At 53.4% G+C, this 20,771-nt stretch overlaps 3 long non-coding RNA genes across 4 annotated transcripts; all 3 read right to left on the minus strand.

Annotated features, from left to right (window-relative positions):
• Positions 1–1,626: 1,626 nt before the first annotated feature.
• On the minus strand, positions 1,627–5,910 carry LOC311204698. Of its 2 annotated transcripts, XR_014618103.1 has the most exons (4): positions 5,500–5,910; positions 3,668–3,905; positions 2,804–2,900; positions 1,627–1,952 (listed from the first exon to the last, which is right to left on the minus strand). It is a non-coding gene; the product is annotated as an uncharacterized lncRNA (long non-coding RNA). The 2 variants fall into 2 exon arrangements; XR_014618104.1 differs by lacking the exon at positions 5,500–5,910 and having other exon boundaries at positions 3,668–4,973.
• A 4,089-nt stretch (positions 5,911–9,999) lies between these two features.
• LOC311204696 lies at positions 10,000–12,394 on the minus strand. Its single transcript, XR_014618101.1, has 3 exons — positions 11,922–12,394; positions 11,054–11,150; positions 10,000–10,201 (listed from the first exon to the last, which is right to left on the minus strand). It is a non-coding gene; the product is annotated as an uncharacterized lncRNA (long non-coding RNA).
• A 5,375-nt stretch (positions 12,395–17,769) lies between these two features.
• On the minus strand, positions 17,770–20,278 carry LOC311204695. Its single transcript, XR_014618100.1, has 3 exons — positions 19,692–20,278; positions 18,824–18,920; positions 17,770–17,971 (listed from the first exon to the last, which is right to left on the minus strand). It is a non-coding gene; the product is annotated as an uncharacterized lncRNA (long non-coding RNA).
• Between the last annotated feature and the right edge of the window lie 493 nt (positions 20,279–20,771).

The following is a 20,771-nucleotide window of genomic DNA, read 5'->3' on the forward strand; positions in this document are numbered from 1 at the left end:
GGGCTTCCGGGCCCCCGTTTGGGGGCGCGAGCTTGGGGGGGGCTACACAGCACAGCTGCCCCGTTCGGGAAGCTAAGCAGGGACCAGTTCGGTCAGCGCTCGGATGGGCGACCTCACCCCGTGTTCGAATCCCCGCACATGACAGTGACCCCCCCCCCCCCGCGCGCCCCCTCCCAAAATCTGCCCCCCCGAGGGAGTCCCATCGCCTTCGGGGGTTCCCCGGACCTGACAGTGCCCCGGCCGACCCCGCGACGGGCGAAGGAAACCCCGCCTCACCGGGAGGGAACTTTCGGAACGCTGCGGCTTCCGTGCGCTGCGCCACCCGGGCGCAGTACCGCTGCGTGTCCGCAAGGCGGCAGCACCGAGCGATCCCGCGAGGGGGGGGGGGGGGGTGGGTACCGGCGCCTCTCCGGGAGGGAGCGTCCGGTGACCTCACAGCTTCCCCGTCCGGGAAGCTAAGCAGGTACCAGCTCGGTCAGCGCCCGGATGGGCGACCTCACCCCGTGTTCGAATCCCCGCACATGACAGTGACCCCCCCCCCCGCGCGCCCCCTCCCAAAATCTGCCCCCCCCGAGGGAGTCCCATCGCCTTCGGAGGTTCCCCGGACCTGACAGTGCCCCGGCCGACCCCGCGACGGGCGGCGGAACCCCCCCCTCACCGGGAGGGAGCGGCCGCCCCGCAATGGCGGCGTCCCTCGTTAAAGCGCCCTGCCGCTCGCGCTGCGCCGCCCGGCCGCAGTCCGCACGCAGCGGGCTCTGCGCGCACCCGCGCAGGAACGCGGCGAGTGTGCACGGAGGCAGCAGAACGCGGCGGCTTCCGGGCGCTGCGCCACCCGGGCGCAGTACCGCTGCGTGTCCGCAAGGCGGCAGCACCGAGGACCCCCGTGTTCGAATCCCCGCTCGGGCCTTTCCGCCAGTGCTCGGGCCTTTCCGCCAGTGCTCGTATCTCTCCGCCTCTGCTCGTATCTCTCCGCCTCTGCTCGTATCTCTCCGCCTCTGCTCGTATCTCTCCGCCTCTGCTCGGCCCTTTTCGGCTCCCCCTGCCCCACTAATTACCCGTCTGCCGCTGACCTGCGCTCATTAACAACCCCCCATCTCCTCCAGCGAATTCAACCCCCCTCCCAACCCTACTGCGACCCCTCTGAGAGCCCTCGAACCCCAACATGGCCCCTGACCCCCTAGAAGACCCCCGAAGGAACCCCCAACACCCCAAAAATAGACCCTAGAGAGACCCCCCTAGAACCCCTCAGAGACACACCCCCCCCCAAAGAGCCCCCCCACGATCCCCTAAAAAGGCCCTTAGGGCCCCCCAACTCCCCAAAGCCCACAAAGAGCCCCCCCAAAAAACCCAGACCCCCCAAACAGACCCCATAAAGAACCCTAACCACCCCCCAAAAAACCTGAGACTCCTTAAAGACGCCCCCAAGCCCCTCACATCCCCCCCAAAATGAGACCCCATAAAGATCCCCTCAAAGAACCCCACACCCCCCCTTAGAGAACCCCCCCCAAAAGCCCTAGACCCCACCAAAAAGAGACACTGTAAAGACCCCATAGTCCCCCAAAAAGAGCCAACCGCCCTGACTCAGCTGCTGCCAGCCCCATCGATGGAAAGATGCCACAACAACAGTGGCCTTGGCCACGCTTTCTTGGAAACAACTGGTTCCCTCATCACCTCTGAATAATAAAAAGTCTAAGGCATTTTACAACAATGTCCAATACAACAGTAAACTGCTGCCAAGTATAACCCAGAAAATTGTTAGCCGATTCTCCTCTGTCGAAACCGTTGCCAGCTTTGGGCTGAGATGCCTCCAAGGTTTGGTCACCTTCGTCTTCAGCCAACATTGCCAAGTCTCTTGGCTGTTCTTCTGGATCCCCTGGAAGAAGACTGGTGACTGCCTGGAGAAGTGACTCAATCTGCTCTTCTGTTAGTCTTTCCTCACTTTCTTCCACCATCTGCAGGTCAAAAACCAATACATTGTTATTCAATCCATACTTCCTTCCTCAGCTCCAAACAGGAAGACTCGGCCCCAGTAAATACTGCTTTCAATGGATGCAAGACGTAGCCTGAACTCATCACAAAAGCATTTTACAAAGTGGAACTCTTGTAATATTTATAACAACACAAAACAAAAAAGCTCCCTTGTTAGCCACGACAGCTGGCATGCCACAGTGAGACCCTGCTTCTGTTACAAGGAGAACACCACGCTCAGAACAGGCTTTCCTCCTAAAGCCTCTCAGCCTAAGAAAAACCAAACCAAAATACCCAAAGAATTCCCACAAACTAGAAACCCCCACAAAGCCCAAAAACCAAAGAAGCCACAAACCCCCATTAAAGACACACACAAACCCCAGACCCCACAAGAAAAGCTGCGGGAACTCAAAACACCACAGAAGCCCCTAGCCCTCCCCCAAACCCGCAACCCACAGAACCCCAAAGCCTTCAAAAGGCAGAGAACCAAACCCCCCCCTTAGAACCCCAGTTAAAAAAAACAAACCAACAGAAAAACCTCACAAGCCCACACTAACCCCACAAATCCCAGAGCCTGTAAAAAAACCAACCCACCCAACCCCTATAGCCACAAAAACCAGGAAAAAAAAAAAAAAAAATCAGTAAAACTACAAACACCTTACCAACCTCCTTGGCTCATTTTCCGAGAGGAGCCTGCACCAGCAGACAGACTAACACATTTTAATCCTAAACTCGGTTCTCTGCGTTCTTTCTCTGCCCCTTCTCTACATCCTTTTCTTTCAACTTCCTCTTCCTACCCACAAGGCTGTCTAAACCAATGGATAGAAACACTAACCCAGGTAACAGTACATCCAGTTCAGATAAAGGCAATGAAATCACCAGCGCCAATACTACGACCTTCTTACAGGTACCACAAGCTCCCAAGAACTCACCTGTAACAGGAAAAGAGGAGAAACCATAGAGACCTTAAATGCAATACGCCAAAACCCGAAAGAGACTTATTCTTGTATATTGAATGTTAAAATCACATGCATAATTACTGAATTCTTTACAGCTGAAAAAATATTTTTAGAAGACGACCCTGACAGTCTACCTGCAACTGCTGCAAGATGTCTATAATAAACCCCCACAATTTTCTGTAATTAAAAACAAAACAAAACAAAAAAAAACCAGGAAAGAATGCAATCAATCATCCAGGTAATTCTGAGTTAACTGATGCCCTGAATGGGACAAGTCGAATCCAAGCTAACACCAGCCAGTTTACTGCAATGCTTGTCTAGCATACACATATATAAATCAAAATGACATGTGGCTAGAGGCCAGGTGCAAAAAAAATAAGACATTTGCACACCACAGCAGACAACCTGCCGAGGGCCACGATATGATATGCTGCAGCAGAGTCTTGTGGCTGTTCGCTCAAACACGCTGGTGGAATAGTCTGCATAACCGGCCCTGGGCACGATTTACATGGGGTTTTCTAAGCTATGCCTGATGTGGCTAAGGGATTTTTACTGGGCAATCCTGGTTTAAGACCAGTCTCGGCTCCTAAGGAATGCCAGCCAACAAAGATGTTTTCAGCCGTTAACAAGAGGAACAGAAATCCAACGACGAGCTGCTGCTTTTAAAACGTGGAGTCATCACTGTGACAAATGGCACCACACAGATCTCTGTTAACACATTTGTAGACAAAGTGGAAGACCTGGGGTTGGGGACAGCTGTGCAACTCAGCCTTCATTTCCCGAGGGCAGGTATGCTCCGTCAGCTGCTGCCAGGTGTCATCGACAACAAGGAACGGGCTGCACTCTGCCGGCTTGTCCACCTCGAACTTCTCAGCGCAGAGCTGGCGAACATCTTCGGTGGTTATAGACAGTCTCACCAGGAAAGATCTTTCCTGTACATCCACAGTACACTCCCTGGAACGCAACATGAAGGTGGTTCTGTAGAATGAGAAAACACACATCAGCAACTCAAAAACCCCAACAGCTGAAGCGTCAGCAACAAACCTGTCCCCACACTGAGACTCACCCCCGCGATTCCCACGCCCGACAGCCACCTCGCCAACTGCAATACTGGTGGCAAAACTGTGGCAAGCGGAACAGAAATTCCTAAGCCAACACCCTCCTTTCCTCATATTACACTCTAACCCTGCAATTACAGCCAAACAGGACTTGTCCTGCCGAGCAAAACCAGGAAACAAAATGCAGTGAGGCTAAGCAATGTCTGAGGCAGCAGGGTCGAGAGATGGTGCCGCTGCACTACTGCCACAAAACAGGCACCTGCTATCGCCGTGTCAGTCAGAAGGAATAAGAAAAAAGCCTCTGCCAGTGGCAGCAAACGGTGCTGATCCCCAAGTTACTGCGTGATAAGCCATCTGCATTCTTATGCTGCAGCACGCAAAGTGTTTTAGGGTGCTTCAGTCCAGTCAGGACACTTTCATTGCATTAAACCGGTGACAATCTGGGGTCCGAGCCCGATTTAACCGGCTTTCCCATGACAGCTTTTTTTCTTTTTTACAGTAAGGCTTAGAGGGAAGCAGAAAGAAAGCTTCCTCGGCAACATTAGGCTAAACCCTAATGGCAAAAGCCTCGTGGCAAAAGCTGGACCTTTTTTCTGTGTTGAAACTGACATGTTCTTACAACTCCGATAACATGGAAAAAGTCTAAGTGCACCCTACAAGGAAATGCAGTTCTACCTTTCAGAAAGCATTTAAAGAGGAAAAAAAACCAAGCAACAACTGGGGGAAAAGCAACCACAAACATCTTTTGAACACATGAACAAAGCAAGCTGCTGTAGTGTGCTTTTTTTTAAAAAAAAAGACATTAACTGTGGTTACAGACTGAAAAAGATACAATTAAAGGAAGTGGAAAAATGGCACAGTGAGAAAGACCTGTTTATCAACTCAGCGGGTGCCAATGTCTGTATGCTAAACCAATCAGGCACGCTAAATCACAATGGCAAAGATGTACATTGCACAAAAGCAAGCCAGCAAAAGCTACCATTGAGAAGGCGGTTCTACCACTTAAGTTCCAAGAAGCACTCTTATCTTTAACAAAGTATTTTTACAGCTTGCAAACTGAAACACTGAAGCTTTGCAGCAGCATTTAAACGAGGTCAGGACTGACCCTGACGAAACAGGGCCTATCCGTTTCTGTTACCGGGGTGAAGCAATTATGAAAAATCAGCCCTAGAGGAGGAAAATCAAGCTGCAGTTTTAGTTCCTAATGCATGTAACACACAGATGTTTTTAAAAGCACGCGCTTTAGACAGACGGGACTGCTTCGAGAAGAGGCTGAAGCTCCCACAAGCACTCCTAACATATACTAAGTATCAAAGTTATTTATGGAGCGGCAGAAAATTGTACTCAATCATCCTCACAATATGGCATGTTTTGCCTTTTCATCCTAGAGACGGAGGGAGGATGAAGGCCTTCCGGGGTCCGACAGCTGATAAAACTGCAGGAGCCCATCACAAGTGTAGCTACCACATTGTTAAGTCACGATGACTCCCCCTGCTCGATCGAAAATATCTCACCTCATAAGGCAGAGTCCATCAGTAGATTCCCAGGTCACACAGGCCTGCACTCTGCGAGCTGAACAGCTTTCTGTACTTCCACTTTACAGCGGAACCATGAGACTCTCTTGTTATGCTACTGATGTTGCCAACTTTAGGACCACCCTTGGATGGATTTCTACTCCAACAATGTCATCAAAATCTGCGCTGTGAAGAAGAACCCACCTTCCCTAGTCCTTTGCTTCATTTTAAGAAAAATAAACGAATGCCAGGTTACCTTCTCCATGCAGAAAACACAGATCCATCGATTCCACCACGTACTCAACTTCAGTATCCAGCTCCAGCATGTCACACCTACTCACCCAGTGTGATAACACAGTCAAGAAGTCATCATTTTCATTCAGCCTCCCTGAGACAAAGGGAATAGAGACAGTCAGAGACAAACTGCGCTTTCCTTACCAGCCTCACCGTTTGAAAGGAAAGTGTTGCTTCGCTGCCTTCGCTGAGAAGTACATCTGTATTACTCTAGATCCTCCTGTAACCAGTGCGCAGCAAAGTGGGTGTCACCTGACACTGGCTGGACAGGACGCCAATGCCAGCTTCGTCCCATACTCTCTAGCGAGCGCAAATCTGACGATGCACACTTTGAGGCGTGCTCTCCTCAGGCAGCAACTCTGTCTTCTACAGGATCTGCTGGAGATGCCCCTCGTTTCATGAACTGCTGCCAACAGCACCTGCATTTATGGAGAATAAAGCATATTCAAGGGTCAGCTTGCTGCCTGGGACAGTGAGATATAGAATGAAAAAAAAAAAAGAACACCAGACAACAGGCTAGAGAAATTTTTGGAGAAAACAAGACAGGTGCAGATCACGACAAAGAGATGGAAAAGGAAAGTAACTGCAGTGGCCTGCAGGACAGAGATGGAAGACGAAAAAAGGAGGAAGAGAAAGCAGGAAAAAAGCACAGAGAGAAAAAGAAAAGGGAGAGGGAGATGAAGAAAGAGAAAGGGAGAGAAGAAAAGGGAGCAGGACAGTAGAATAGAGAAGTACAGGCAAGGGGAAAAAAAAAAAAAAAATCAGAGGAGTAGTAAGAAAGGGCAGGGGTCAGTGGAGGGCTGGGAAGGACCAAGACTCACAAGAAGGACAACAGGTTCTGGATGGGTAACCACCCAACTCTTAAACTTTTGGGGACTTAATGGGTACAAGGTATCCAAGAAGAAAGCTCAAATAGCAAGCCAAACAGTAATGTCTCCAATGGGCTTGGACATTTCACAAGGGCAACAAAGGCTGACAAGGAAACAAAAGGCAGAGCAGAACCTGTGCTCCATTTTCATTTACCATAAAAAATTATAGAAACCCCGCGAGCCACGGAACCCCCAAAAACCCAATTAAAACCACAAAAGAAACCCAAACCAGAAAACCAACAAAAGACCAGAGCAAAATAACCACCGAGCCGAAGAAACCAGCAAACCCGGAAACCCCAGACACCACAAGAACCCCCGATAACCACTGAACGCCACAGCAGCCACAAGAGAAGCCCTAAGCCCTCCTCTGCCAAAACAGCCCCGCGAGACAGAAAACCCACAAGCCGCAACTAGAGAGAGACACAGACCCACGCAAACCCCCAAATCCCCCCAAACCTGCCAGCCCCGCGGCCCGGACACGCTCAGACTGACCGGAAGAGTCCAGTCGCGCCCCGCCCCGCCGGCCCCTTCGGTGCCCCGTGTCTCCCGTGCCGGCTGCTCGGGGAACGGGAGCTCTGGCCCGGCCGCACCCCCAAGCCCCCGCCGCGACCCCCTCCGCGCACTGCCCGCGCGGCGCGGAGCCCCCCCTCCCGGCCCAGACACCCCGCCGGACGCCGCGGAGACACGTCCCGGCACGGACCGGCGCCGGCAGAAGGCCGGCCGCGGCTGGGGGGGGGGGGTGTGGAAGGCGCGGCGCCTCGCCGCCCGCGCGCCCCGCACCGACCCCCGGCCCGCCGCGACCACTCGCGCCGCGACCCGCCGACCGCCCGGCCCCGGCCGACCCCGCGACGGGCGGCGGAACCGGAGCCTCACCGGGAGGGAGCGCCGGCATCCCGACGGGCCCCCTCATCGCCCCGGAAAGCACGGGCAGGCTCCTCGTGGCAGCTCCGCGGTTATACTGCCCGGAAAGGAGCGGGGCATGCCGGGATATACTGCCCCGGAAAGGAGCGGGGCATGCCGGGATATACTCCCCCGCAAGGGAGCGGGGCATGCCGGGATACATTCCAGTGCGGCTCCGGCGGAAAAATGGCCGCCGGAGGACTTCCGGGCATGGCGGCGCCCATCTCCGTACGGCTCCGGCGGTTAAATGGCGACCGAGGGGCTTACGGGCATGGCGGCGCCCATCTCCGTGCGGCTCCGGCGGAAAAATGGCCGCCGGGGGGCTTCCGGGCATGGCGGCGCCCATCTCCGTACGGCTTCGGCGGTTAAAAGGCGGCCGGGGGGCTTCCGGGCATGGCGGCGCCCATCTCCGTGCGGTTACGGCGGAAAAATGGCCGCCGGGGGGCTTCCGGGCATGGCGGCGCCCATCTCCGTACGGCTTCGGCGGTTAAAAGGCGGCCGGGGGGCTTCCGGGCATGGCGGCGCCCATCTCCGTGCGGCTACGGCGGAAAAATGGCCGCCGGGGGGCTTCCGGGCATGGCGGCGCCCATCTCCGTGCGGCTCCGGCGGTTAAAAGGCGGCCGGGGAGCTTCCGAGCATGGCGGCGCCCATCTCCGTGCGGCTCCGACGGAAAAATGGCCGCCGGGGGGCTTCCGGGCCCCCGTTTGGGGGCGCGAGCTTGGGGGGGGCTACACAGCACAGCTGCCCCGTTCGGGAAGCTAAGCAGGGACCAGTTCGGTCAGCGCTCGGATGGGCGACCTCACCCCGTGTTCGAATCCCCGCACATGACAGTGACCCCCCCCCCCCCGCGCGCCCCCTCCCAAAATCTGCCCCCCCGAGGGAGTCCCATCGCCTTCGGGGGTTCCCCGGACCTGACAGTGCCCCGGCCGACCCCGCGACGGGCGAAGGAAACCCCGCCTCACCGGGAGGGAACTTTCGGAACGCTGCGGCTACCGTGCGCTGCGCCACCCGGGCGCAGTACCGCTGCGTGTCCGCAAGGCGGCAGCACCGAGTGATCCCGCGAGGGGGGGGGGCGGGGGGGGGTACCGGCGCCTCTCCGGGAGGGAGCGTCCGGTGACCTCACAGCTTCCCCGTCGGGGAAGCTAAGCAGGTACCAGCTCGGTCAGCGCCCGGATGGGCGACCTCACCCCGTCTTCGAATCCCCGCACATGACAGTGACCCCCCCCCCCCGCGCGCCCCCTCCCAAAATCTGCCCCCCCGAGGGAGTCCCATCGCCTTCGGGGGTTCCCCGGACCTGACAGTGCCCCGGCCGACCCCGCGACGGGCGGCGGAACCCCCCCCTCACCGGGAGGGAGCGGCCGCCCCGCAATGGCGGCGTCCCTCGTTAAAGCGCCCTGCCGCTCGCGCTGCGCCGCCCGGCCGCAGTCCGCACGCAGCGGGCTCTGCGCGCACCCGCGCAGGAACGCGGCGAGTGTGCACGGAGGCAGCAGAACGCAGCGGCTTCCGGGCGCTGCGCCACCCGGGCGCAGTACCGCTGCGTGTCCGCAAGGCGGCAGCACCGAGGACCCCCGTGTTCGAATCCCCGCTCGGGCCTTTCCGCCAGTGCTCGTATCTCTCCGCCTCTGCTCGTATCTCTCCGCCTCTGCTCGTATCTCTCCGCCTCTGCTCGTATCTCTCCGCCTCCGCTCGTATCTCTCCGCCTCTGCTCGGCCCTTTTCGGCTCCCCCTGCCCCACTAATTACCCGTCTGCCGCTGACCTGCGCTCATTAACAACCCCCCATCTCCTCCAGCGAATTCAACCCCCCTCCCAACCCTACTGCGACCCCTCTGAGAGCCCTCGAACCCCAACATGGCCCCTGACCCCCTAGAAGACCCCCGAAGGAACCCCCAACACCCCAAAAATAGACCCTAGAGAGACCCCCCCAGAACCCCTCAGAGACACGCCCCCCCCAAAGAGCCCCCCCACGATCCCCTAAAAAGGCCCTTAGGGCCCCCCAACTCCCCAAAGCCCACAAAGAGCCCCCCCAAAAAACCCAGACCCCCCAAACAGACCCCATAAAGAACCCTAACCACCCCCCAAAAAACCTGAGACTCCTTAAAGACGCCCCCAAGCCCCTCACATCCCCCCCAAAATGAGACCCCATAAAGATCCCCTCAAAGAACCCCACACCCCCCCCTTAGAGAACCCCCCCCAAAAGCCCTAGACCCCACCAAAAAGAGACCCTGTAAAGACCCCATAGTCCCCCAAAAAGAGCCAACCGCCCTGACTCAGCTGCTGCCAGCCCCATCGATGGAAAGATGCCACAACAACAGTGGCCTTGGCCACGCTTTCTTGGAAACAACTGGTTCCCTCATCACCTCTGAATAATAAAAATTCTAAGGCATTTTACAACAATGTCCAATACAACAGTAAACTGCTGCCAAGTATAACCCAGAAAATTGTTAGCCGATTCTCCTCTGTCGAAACCGTTGCCAGCTTTGGGCTGAGATGCCTCCAAGGTTTGGTCACCTTCGTCTTCAGCCAACATTGCCAAGTCTCTTGGCTGTTCTTCTGGATCCCCTGGAAGAAGACTGGTGACTGCCTGGAGAAGTGACTCAATCTGCTCTTCTGTTAGTCTTTCCTCACTTTCTTCCACCATCTGCAGGTTAAAAACCAATACATTGTTATTCAATCCATACTTCCTTCCTCAGCTCCAAACAGGAAGACTCGGCCCCAGTAAATACTGCTTTCAATGGATGCAAGACGTAGCCTGAACTCATCACAAAAGCATTTTACAAAGTGGAACTCTTGTAATATTGATAACAACACAAAACAAAAAAGCTCCCTTGTTAGCCACGACAGCTGGCATGCCACAGTGAGACCCTGCTTCTGTTACAAGGAGAACACCACGCTCAGAACAGGCTTTCCTCCTAAAGCCTCTCAGCCTAAGAAAAACCAAACCAAAATACCCAAAGAATTCCCACAAACTAGAAACCCCCACAAAGCCCAAAAACCAAAGAAGCCACAAACCCCCATTAAAGACACACACAAACCCCAGACCCCACAAGAAAAGCTGCGGGAACTCAAAACACCACAGAAGCCCCTAGCCCTCCCCCAAGCCCGCAACCCACAGAACCCCAAAGCCTTCAAAAGGCAGAGAACCAAACCCCCCCCTTAGAACCCCAGTTAAAAAAAACAAACCAACAGAAAAACCTCACAAGCCCACACTAACCCCACAAATCCCAGAGCCTGTAAAAAAACCAACCCACCCAACCCCTATAGCCACAAAAACCAGGAAAAAAAAAAAAAAAAAATCAGTAAAACTACAAACACCTTACCAACCTCCTTGGCTCATTTTCCGAGAGGAGCCTGCACCAGCAGACAGACTAACACATTTTAATCCTAAACTTGGTTCTCTGCGTTCTTTCTCTGCCCCTTCTCTACATCCTTTTCTTTCAACTTCCTCTTCCTACCCACAAGGCTGTCTAAACCAATGGATAGAAACACTAACCCAGGTAACAGCACATCCAGTTCAGATAAAGGCAATGAAATCACCAGCGCCAATACTACGACCTTCTTACAGGTACCACAAGCTCCCAAGAACTCACCTGTAACAGGAAAAGAGGAGAAACCATAGAGACCTTAAATGCAATACGCCAAAACCCGAAAGAGACTTATTCTTGTATATTGAATGTTAAAATCACATGCATAATTACTGAATTCTTTACAGCTGAAAAAATATTTTTAGAAGACGACCCTGACAGTCTACCTGCAACTGCTGCAAGATGTCTATAATAAACCCCCACAATTTTCTGTAATTAAAAACAAACAAACAAACAAAAAAAAAAACCAGGAAAGAATGCAATCAATCATCCAGGTAATTCTGAGTTAACTGATGCCCTGAATGGGACAAGTCGAACCCAAGCTAACACCAGCCAGTTTACTGCAATGCTTGTCTAGCATACACATATATAAATCAAAATGACATGTGGCTAGAGGCCAGGTGCAAAAAGAATAAGACATTTGCACACCACAGCAGACAACCTGCCGAGGGCCACGATATGATATGCTGCAGCAGAGTCTTGTGGCTGTTCGCTCAAACACGCTGGTGGAATAGTCTGCATAACCGGCCCTGGGCACGATTTACATGGGGTTTTCTAAGCTATGCCTGATGTGGCTAAGGGATTTTTACTGGGCAATCCTGGTTTAAGACCAGTCTCGGCTCCTAAGGAATGCCAGCCAACAAAGATGTTTTCAGCCGTTAACAAGAGGAACAGAAATCCAACGACGAGCTGCTGCTTTTAAAACGTGGAGTCATCATTGTGACAAATGGCACCACACAGATCTCTGTTAACACATTTGTAGACAAAGTGGAAGACCTGGGGTTGGGGACAGCTGTGCAACTCAGCCTTCATTTCCCGAGGGCAGGTATGCTCCGTCAGCTGCTGCCAGGTGTCATCGACAACAAGGAACGGGCTGCACTCTGCCGGCTTGTCCACCTCGAACTTCTCAGCGCAGAGCTGGCGAACATCTTCGGTGGTTATAGACAGTCTCACCAGGAAAGATCTTTCCTGTACATCCACAGTACACTCCCTGGAACGCAACATGAAGGTGGTTCTGTAGAATGAGAAAACACACATCAGCAACTCAAAAACCCCAACAGCTGAAGCGTCAGCAACAAACCTGTCCCCACACTGAGACTCACCCCCGCGATTCCCACGCCCGACAGCCACCTCGCCAACTGCAATACTGGTGGCAAAACTGTGGCAAGCGGAACAGAAATTCCTAAGCCAACACCCTCCTTTCCTCATATTACACTCTAACCCTGCAATTACAGCCAAACAGGACTTGTCCTGCCGAGCAAAACCAGGAAACAAAATGCAGTGAGGCTAAGCAATGTCTGAGGCAGCAGGGTCGAGAGATGGTGCTGCTGCACTACTGCCACAAAACAGGCACCTCCTATGGCCGTGTCAGTCAGAAGGAATAAGAAAAAAGCCTCTGCCAGTGGCAGCAAACGGTGCTGATCCCCAAGTTACTGCGTGATAAGCCATCTGCATTCTTATGCTGCAGCACGCAAAGTGTTTTAGGGTGCTTCAGTCCAGTCAGGACACTTTCATTGCATTAAACCGGTGACAATCTGGGGTCCGAGCCCGATTTAACCGGCTTTCCCATGACAGCTTTTTTTCTTTTTTACAGTAAGGCTTAGAGGGAAGCAGAAAGAAAGCTTCCTCGGCAACATTAGGCTAAACCCTAATGGCAAAAGCCTCGTGGCAAAAGCTGGACCTTTTTTCTGTGTTGAAACTGACATGTTCTTACAACTCCGATAACACGGAAAAAGTCTAAGTGCACCCTACAAGGAAATGCAGTTCTACCTTTCAGAAAGCATTTAAAGAGGAAAAAAAACCAAGCAACAACTGGGGGAAAAGCAACCACAAACATCTTTTGAACACATGAACAAAGCAAGCTGCTGTAGTGTGCTTTTTTTTAAAAAAAAAGACATTAACTGTGGTTACAGACTGAAAAAGATACAATTAAAGGAAGTGGAAAAATGGCACAGTGAGAAAGACCTGTTTATCAACTCAGCGGGTGCCAATGTCTGTATGCTAAACCAATCAGGCACGCTAAATCACAATGGCAAAGATGTACATTGCACAAAAGCAAGCCAGCAAAAGCTACCATTGAGAAGGTGGTTCTACCACTTAAGTTCCAAGAAGCACTCTTATCTTTAACAAAGTATTTTTACAGCTTGCAAACTGAAACACTGAAGCTTTGCAGCAGCATTTAAACGAGGTCAGGACTGACCCTGACGAAACAGGGCCTATCCGTTTCTGTTACCGGGGTGAAGCAATTATGAAAAATCAGCCCTAGAGGAGGAAAATCAAGCTGCAGTTTTAGTTCCTAATGTATGTAACACACAGATGTTTTTAAAAGCACGCGCTTTAGACAGACGGGACTGCTTCGAGAAGAGGCTGAAGCTCCCACAAGCACTCCTAACATATACTAAGTATCAAAGTTATTTATGGAGCGGCAGAAAATTGTACTCAATCATCCTCACAATATGGCATGTTTTGCCTTTTCATCCTAGAGACGGAGGGAGGATGAAGGCCTTCCGGGGTCCGACAGCTGATAAAACTGCAGGAGCCCATCACAAGTGTAGCTACCACATTGTTAAGTCACGATGACTCCCCCTGCTCGATCGAAAATATCTCACCTCATAAGGCAGAGTCCATCAGTAGATTCCCAGGTCACACAGGCCTGCACTCTGCGAGCTGAACAGCTTTCTGTACTTCCACTTTACAGCGGAACCATGAGACTCTCTTGTTATGCTACTGATGTTGCCAACTTTAGGACCACCCTTGGATGGATTTCTACTCCAACAATGTCATCAAAATCTGCGCTGTGAAGAAGAACCCACCTTCCCTAGTCCTTTGCTTCATTTTAAGAAAAATAAACGAATGCCAGGTTACCTTCTCCATGCAGAAAACACAGATCCATCGATTCCACCACGTACTCAACTTCAGTATCCAGCTCCAGCATGTCACACCTACTCACCCAGTGTGATAACACAGTCAAGAAGTCATCATTTTCATTCAGCCTCCCTGAGACAAAGGGAATAGAGACAGTCAGAGACAAACTGCGCTTTCCTTACCAGCCTCACCGTTTGAAAGGAAAGTGTTGCTTCGCTGCCTTCGCTGAGAAGTACATCTGTATTACTCTAGATCCTCCTGTAACCAGTGCGCAGCAAAGTGGGTGTCACCTGACACTGGCTGGACAGGACGCCAATGCCAGCTTCGTCCCATACTCTCTAGCGAGCGCAAATCTGACGATGCACACTTTGAGGCGTGCTCTCCTCAGGCAGCAACTCTGTCTTCTACAGGATCTGCTGGAGATGCCCCTCGTTTCATGAACTGCTGCCAACAGCACCTGCATTTATGGAGAATAAAGCATATTCAAGGGTCAGCTTGCTGCCTGGGACAGTGAGATATAGAATGAAAAAAAAAAAAAGAACACCAGACAACAGGCTAGAGAAATTTTTGGAGAAAACAAGACAGGTGCAGATCACGACAAAGAGATGGAAAAGGAAAGTAACTGCAGTGGCCTGCAGGACAGAGATGGAAGACGAAAAAAGGAGGAAGAGAAAGCAGGAAAAAAGCACAGAGAGAAAAAGAAAAGGGAGAGGGAGATGAAGAAAGAGAAAGGGAGAGAAGAAAAGGGAGCAGGACAGTAGAATAGAGAAGTACAGGCAAGGGGAAAAAAAAAAAAAAAAAATCAGAGGAGTAGTAAGAAAGGGCAGGGGTCAGTGGAGGGCTGGGAAGGACCAAGACTCACAAGAAGGACAACAGGTTCTGGATGGGTAACCACCCAACTCTTAAACTTTTGGGGACTTAATGGGTACAAGGTATCCAAGAAGAAAGCTCAAATAGCAAGCCAAACAGTAATGTCTCCAATGGGCTTGGACATTTCACAAGGGCAACAAAGGCTGACAAGGAAACAAAAGGCAGAGCAGAACCTGTGCTCCATTTTCATTTACCATAAAAAATTATAGAAACCCTGCGAGCCACGGAACCCCCAAAAACCCAATTAAAACCACAAAAGAAACCCAAACCAGAAAACCAACAAAAGACCAGAGCAAAATAACCACCGAGCCGAAGAAACCAGCAAACCCGGAAACCCCAGACACCACAAGAACCCCCGATAACCACTGAACGCCACAGCAGCCACAAGAGAAGCCCTAAGCCCTCCTCTGCCAAAACAGCCCCGCGAGACAGAAAACCCACAAGCCGCAACTAGAGAGAGACACAGACCCACGCAAACCCCCAAATCCCCCCAAACCTGCCAGCCCCGCGGCCCGGACACGCTCAGACTGACCGGAAGAGTCCAGTCGCGCCCCGCCCCGCCGGCCCCTTCGGTGCCCCGTGTCTCCCGTGCCGGCTGCTCGGGGAACGGGAGCTCTGGCCCGGCCGCACCCCCAAGCCCCCGCCGCGACCCCCTCCGCGCACTGCCCGCGCGGCGCGGAGCCCCCCCTCCCGGCCCAGACACCCCGCCGGACGCCGCGGAGACACGTCCCGGCACGGACCGGCGCCGGCAGAAGGCCGGCCGCGGCTGGGGGGGGGGGGGTGGAAGGCGCGGCGCCTCGCCGCCCGCGCGCCCCGCACCGACCCCCGGCCCGCCGCGACCACTCGCGCCGCGACCCGCCGACCGCCCGGCCCCGGCCGACCCCGCGACGGGCGGCGGAACCGGAGCCTCACCGGGAGGGAGCGCCGGCATCCCGACGGGCCCCCTCATCGCCCCGGAAAGCACGGGCAGGCTCCTCGTGGCAGCTCCGCGGTTATACTGCCCGGAAAGGAGCGGGGCATGCCGGGATATACTCCCCCGCAAGGGAGCGGGGCATGCCGGGATACATTCCAGTGCGGCTCCGGCGGAAAAATGGCCGCCGGAGGACTTCCGGGCATGGCGGCGCCCATCTCCGTACGGCTCCGGCGGTTAAATGGCGACCGAGGGGCTTACGGGCATGGCGGCGCCCATCTCCGTGCGGCTCCGGCGGAAAAATGGCCGCCGGGGGGCTTCCGGGCATGGCGGCGCCCATCTCCGTACGGCTTCGGCGGTTAAAAGGCGGCCGGGGGGCTTCCGGGCATGGCGGCGCCCATCTCCGTGCGGCTCCGGCGGAAAAATGGCCGCCGGGGGGCTTCCGGGCATGGCGGCGCCCATCTCCGTACGGCTTCGGCGGTTAAAAGGCGGCCGGGGGGCTTCCGGGCATGGCGGCGCCCATCTCCGTGCGGCTACGGCGGAAAAATGGCCGTGGGGGGGCTTCCGGGCATGGCGGCGCCCATCTCCGTGCGGCTCCGGCGGTTAAAAGGCGGCCGGGGAGCTTCCGAGCATGGCGGCGCCCATCTCCGTGCGGCTCCGACGGAAAAATGGCCGCCGGGGGGCTTCCGGGCCCCCGTTTGGGGGCGCGAGCTTGGGGGGGGCTACACAGCACAGCTGCCCCGTTCGGGAAGCTAAGCAGGGACCAGTTCGGTCAGCGCTCGGATGGGCGACCTCACCCCGTGTTCGAATCCCCGCACATGACAGTGACCCCCCCCCCCCCGCGCGCCCCCTCCCAAAATCTGCCCCCCCGAGGGAGTCCCATCGCCTTCGGGGGTTCCCCGGACCTGACAGTGCCCCGGCCGACCCCGCGACGGGCGAAGGAAACCCCGCCTCACCGGGAGGGAACTTTCGGAACGCTGCGGCTTCCGTGCGCTGCGCCACCCGGGCGCAGTACCGCTGCGTGTCCGCAAGGCGGCAGCACCGAGGACCCCCGTGTTCGAATCCCCGCTCGGGCCTTTCCGCCAGTGCTCGTATCTCTCCGCCTCTGCTCGTATCTCTCCGCCTCTGCTCGTATCTCTCCGCCTCTGCTCGTATCTCTCCGCCTCTGCTCGTATCTCTCCGCCTCCGCTCGTATCTCTCCGCCTCCGCTCGTATCTCTCCGCCTCCGCTCGTATCTCTCCGCCTCTGCTCGGCCCTTTTCGGCTCCCCCTGCCCCACTAATTACCCGTCTGCCGCTGACCTGCGCTCATTAACAACCCCCCATCTCCTCCAGCGAATTCAACCCCCCTCCCAACCCTACTGCGACCCCTCTGAGAGCCCTCGAACCCCAACATGGCCCCTGACCCCCTAGAAGACCCCCGAAGGAACCCCCAACACCCCAAAAATAGACCCTAGAGAGACCCCCCCAGAACCCCTCAGAGACACGCCCCCCCCAAAGAGCCCCCCCACGATCCCCTAAAAAGGCCCTTAGGGCCCCCCAACTCCCCAAAGCCCACAAAGAGCCCCCCCAAAAAACCCAGACCCCCCAAACAGACCCCATAAAGAACCCTAACCACCCCCCAAAAAACCTGAGACTCCTTAAAGACGCCCCCAAGCCCCTCACATCCCCCCCAAAATGAGACCCCATAAAGATCCCCTCAAAGAACCCCACACCCCCCCCTTAGAGAACCCCCCCCAAAAGCCCTAGACCCCACCAAAAAGAGACCCTGTAAAGACCCCATAGTCCCCCAAAAAGAGCCAACCGCCCTGACTCAGCTGCTGCCAGCCCCATCGATGGAAAGATGCCACAACAACAGTGGCCTTGGCCACGCTTTCTTGGAAACAACTGGTTCCCTCATCACCTCTGAATAATAAAAATTCTAAGGCATTTTACAACAATGTCCAATACAACAGTAAACTGCTGCCAAGTATAACCCAGAAAATTGTTAGCCGATTCTCCTCTGTCGAAACCGTTGCCAGCTTTGGGCTGAGATGCCTCCAAGGTTTGGTCACCTTCGTCTTCAGCCAACATTGCCAAGTCTCTTGGCTGTTCTTCTGGATCCCCTGGAAGAAGACTGGTGACTGCCTGGAGAAGTGACTCAATCTGCTCTTCTGTTAGTCTTTCCTCACTTTCTTCCACCATCTGCAGGTCAAAAACCAATACATTGTTATTCAATCCATACTTCCTTCCTCAGCTCCAAACAGGAAGACTCGGCCCCAGTAAATACTGCTTTCAATGGATGCAAGACGTAGCCTGAACTCATCACAAAAGCATTTTACAAAGTGGAACTCTTGTAATATTGATAACAACACAAAACAAAAAAGCTCCCTTGTTAGCCACGACAGCTGGCATGCCACAGTGAGACCCTGCTTCTGTTACAAGGAGAACACCACGCTCAGAACAGGCTTTCCTCCTAAAGCCTCTCAGCCTAAGAAAAACCAAACCAAAATACCCAAAGAATTCCCACAAACTAGAAACCCCCACAAAGCCCAAAAACCAAAGAAGCCACAAACCCCCATTAAAGACACACACAAACCCCAGACCCCACAAGAAAAGCTGCGGGAACTCAAAACACCACAGAAGCCCCTAGCCCTCCCCCAAGCCCGCAACCCACAGAACCCCAAAGCCTTCAAAAGGCAGAGAACCAAACCCCCCCCTTAGAACCCCAGTTAAAAAAAACAAACCAACAGAAAAACCTCACAAGCCCACACTAACCCCACAAATCCCAGAGCCTGTAAAAAAACCAACCCACCCAACCCCTATAGCCACAAAAACCAGGAAAAAAAAAAAAAAAAAATCAGTAAAACTACAAACACCTTACCAACCTCCTTGGCTCATTTTCCGAGAGGAGCCTGCACCAGCAGACAGACTAACACATTTTAATCCTAAACTTGGTTCTCTGCGTTCTTTCTCTGCCCCTTCTCTACATCCTTTTCTTTCAACTTCCTCTTCCTACCCACAAGGCTGTCTAAACCAATGGATAGAAACACTAACCCAGGTAACAGCACATCCAGTTCAGATAAAGGCAATGAAATCACCAGCGCCAATACTACGACCTTCTTACAGGTACCACAAGCTCCCAAGAACTCACCTGTAACAGGAAAAGAGGAGAAACCATAGAGACCTTAAATGCAATACGCCAAAACCCGAAAGAGACTTATTCTTGTATATTGAATGTTAAAATCACATGCATAATTACTGAATTCTTTACAGCTGAAAAAATATTTTTAGAAGACGACCCTGACAGTCTACCTGCAACTGCTGCAAGATGTCTATAATAAACCCCCACAATTTTCTGTAATTAAAAACAAACAAACAAACAAAAAAAAAAACCAGGAAAGAATGCAATCAATCATCCAGGTAATTCTGAGTTAACTGATGCCCTGAATGGGACAAGTCGAACCCAAGCTAACACCAGCCAGTTTACTGCAATGCTTGTCTAGCATACACATATATAAATCAAAATGACATGTGGCTAGAGGCCAGGTGCAAAAAGAATAAGACATTTGCACACCACAGCAGACAACCTGCCGAGGGCCACGATATGATATGCTGCAGCAGAGTCTTGTGGCTGTTCGCTCAAACACGCTGGTGGAATAGTCTGCATAACCGGCCCTGGGCACGATTTACATGGGGTTTTCTAAGCTATGCCTGATGTGGCTAAGGGATTTTTACTGGGCAATCCTGGTTTAAGACCAGTCTCGGCTCCTAAGGAATGCCAGCCAACAAAGATGTTTTCAGCCGTTAACAAGAGGAACAGAAATCCAACGACGAGCTGCTGCTTTTAAAACGTGGAGTCATCATTGTGACAAATGGCACCACACAGATCTCTGTTAACACATTTGTAGACAAAGTGGAAGACCTGGGGTTGGGGACAGCTGTGCAACTCAGCCTTCATTTCCCGAGGGCAGGTATGCTCCGTCAGCTGCTGCCAGGTGTCATCGACAACAAGGAACGGGCTGCACTCTGCCGGCTTGTCCACCTCGAACTTCTCAGCGCAGAGCTGGCGAACATCTTCGGTGGTTATAGACAGTCTCACCAGGAAAGATCTTTCCTGTACATCCACAGTACACTCCCTGGAACGCAACATGAAGGTGGTTCTGTAGAATGAGAAAACACACATCAGCAACTCAAAAACCCCAACAGCTGAAGCGTCAGCAACAAACCTGTCCCCACACTGAGACTCACCCCCGCGATTCCCACGCCCGACAGCCACCTCGCCAACTGCAATACTGGTGGCAAAACTGTGGCAAGCGGAACAGAAATTCCTAAGCCAACACCCTCCTTTCCTCATATTACACTCTAACCCTGCAATTACAGCCAAACAGGACTTGTCCTGCCGAGCAAAACCAGGAAACAAAATGCAGTGAGGCTAAGCAATGTCTGAGGCAGCAGGGTCGAGAGATGGTGCTGCTGCACTACTGCCACAAAACAGGCACCTCCTATGGCCGTGTCAGTCAGAAGGAATAAGAAAAAAGCCTCTGCCAGTGGCAGCAAACGGTGCTGATCCCCAAGTTACTGCGTGATAAGCCATCTGCATTCTTATGCTGCAGCACGCAAAGTGTTTTAGGGTGCTTCAGTCCAGTCAGGACACTTTCATTGCATTAAACCGGTGACAATCTGGGGTCCGAGCCCGATTTAACCGGCTTTCCCATGACAGCTTTTTTTCTTTTTTACAGTAAGGCTTAGAGGGAAGCAGAAAGAAAGCTTCCTCGGCAACATTAGGCTAAACCCTAATGGCAAAAGCCTCGTGGCAAAAGCTGGACCTTTTTTCTGTGTTGAAACTGACATGTTCTTACAACTCCGATAACATGGAAAAAGTCTAAGTGCACCCTACAAGGAAATGCAGTTCTACCTTTCAGAAAGCATTTAAAGAGGAAAAAAAACCAAGCAACAACTGGGGGAAAAGCAACCACAAACATCTTTTGAACACATGAACAAA

This window comes from Gallinula chloropus (assembly GCF_964237585.1).
Source record: "Gallinula chloropus genome assembly, contig: HAP1_SCAFFOLD_311, whole genome shotgun sequence".
NCBI lineage: Eukaryota > Metazoa > Chordata > Aves > Gruiformes > Rallidae > Gallinula > Gallinula chloropus.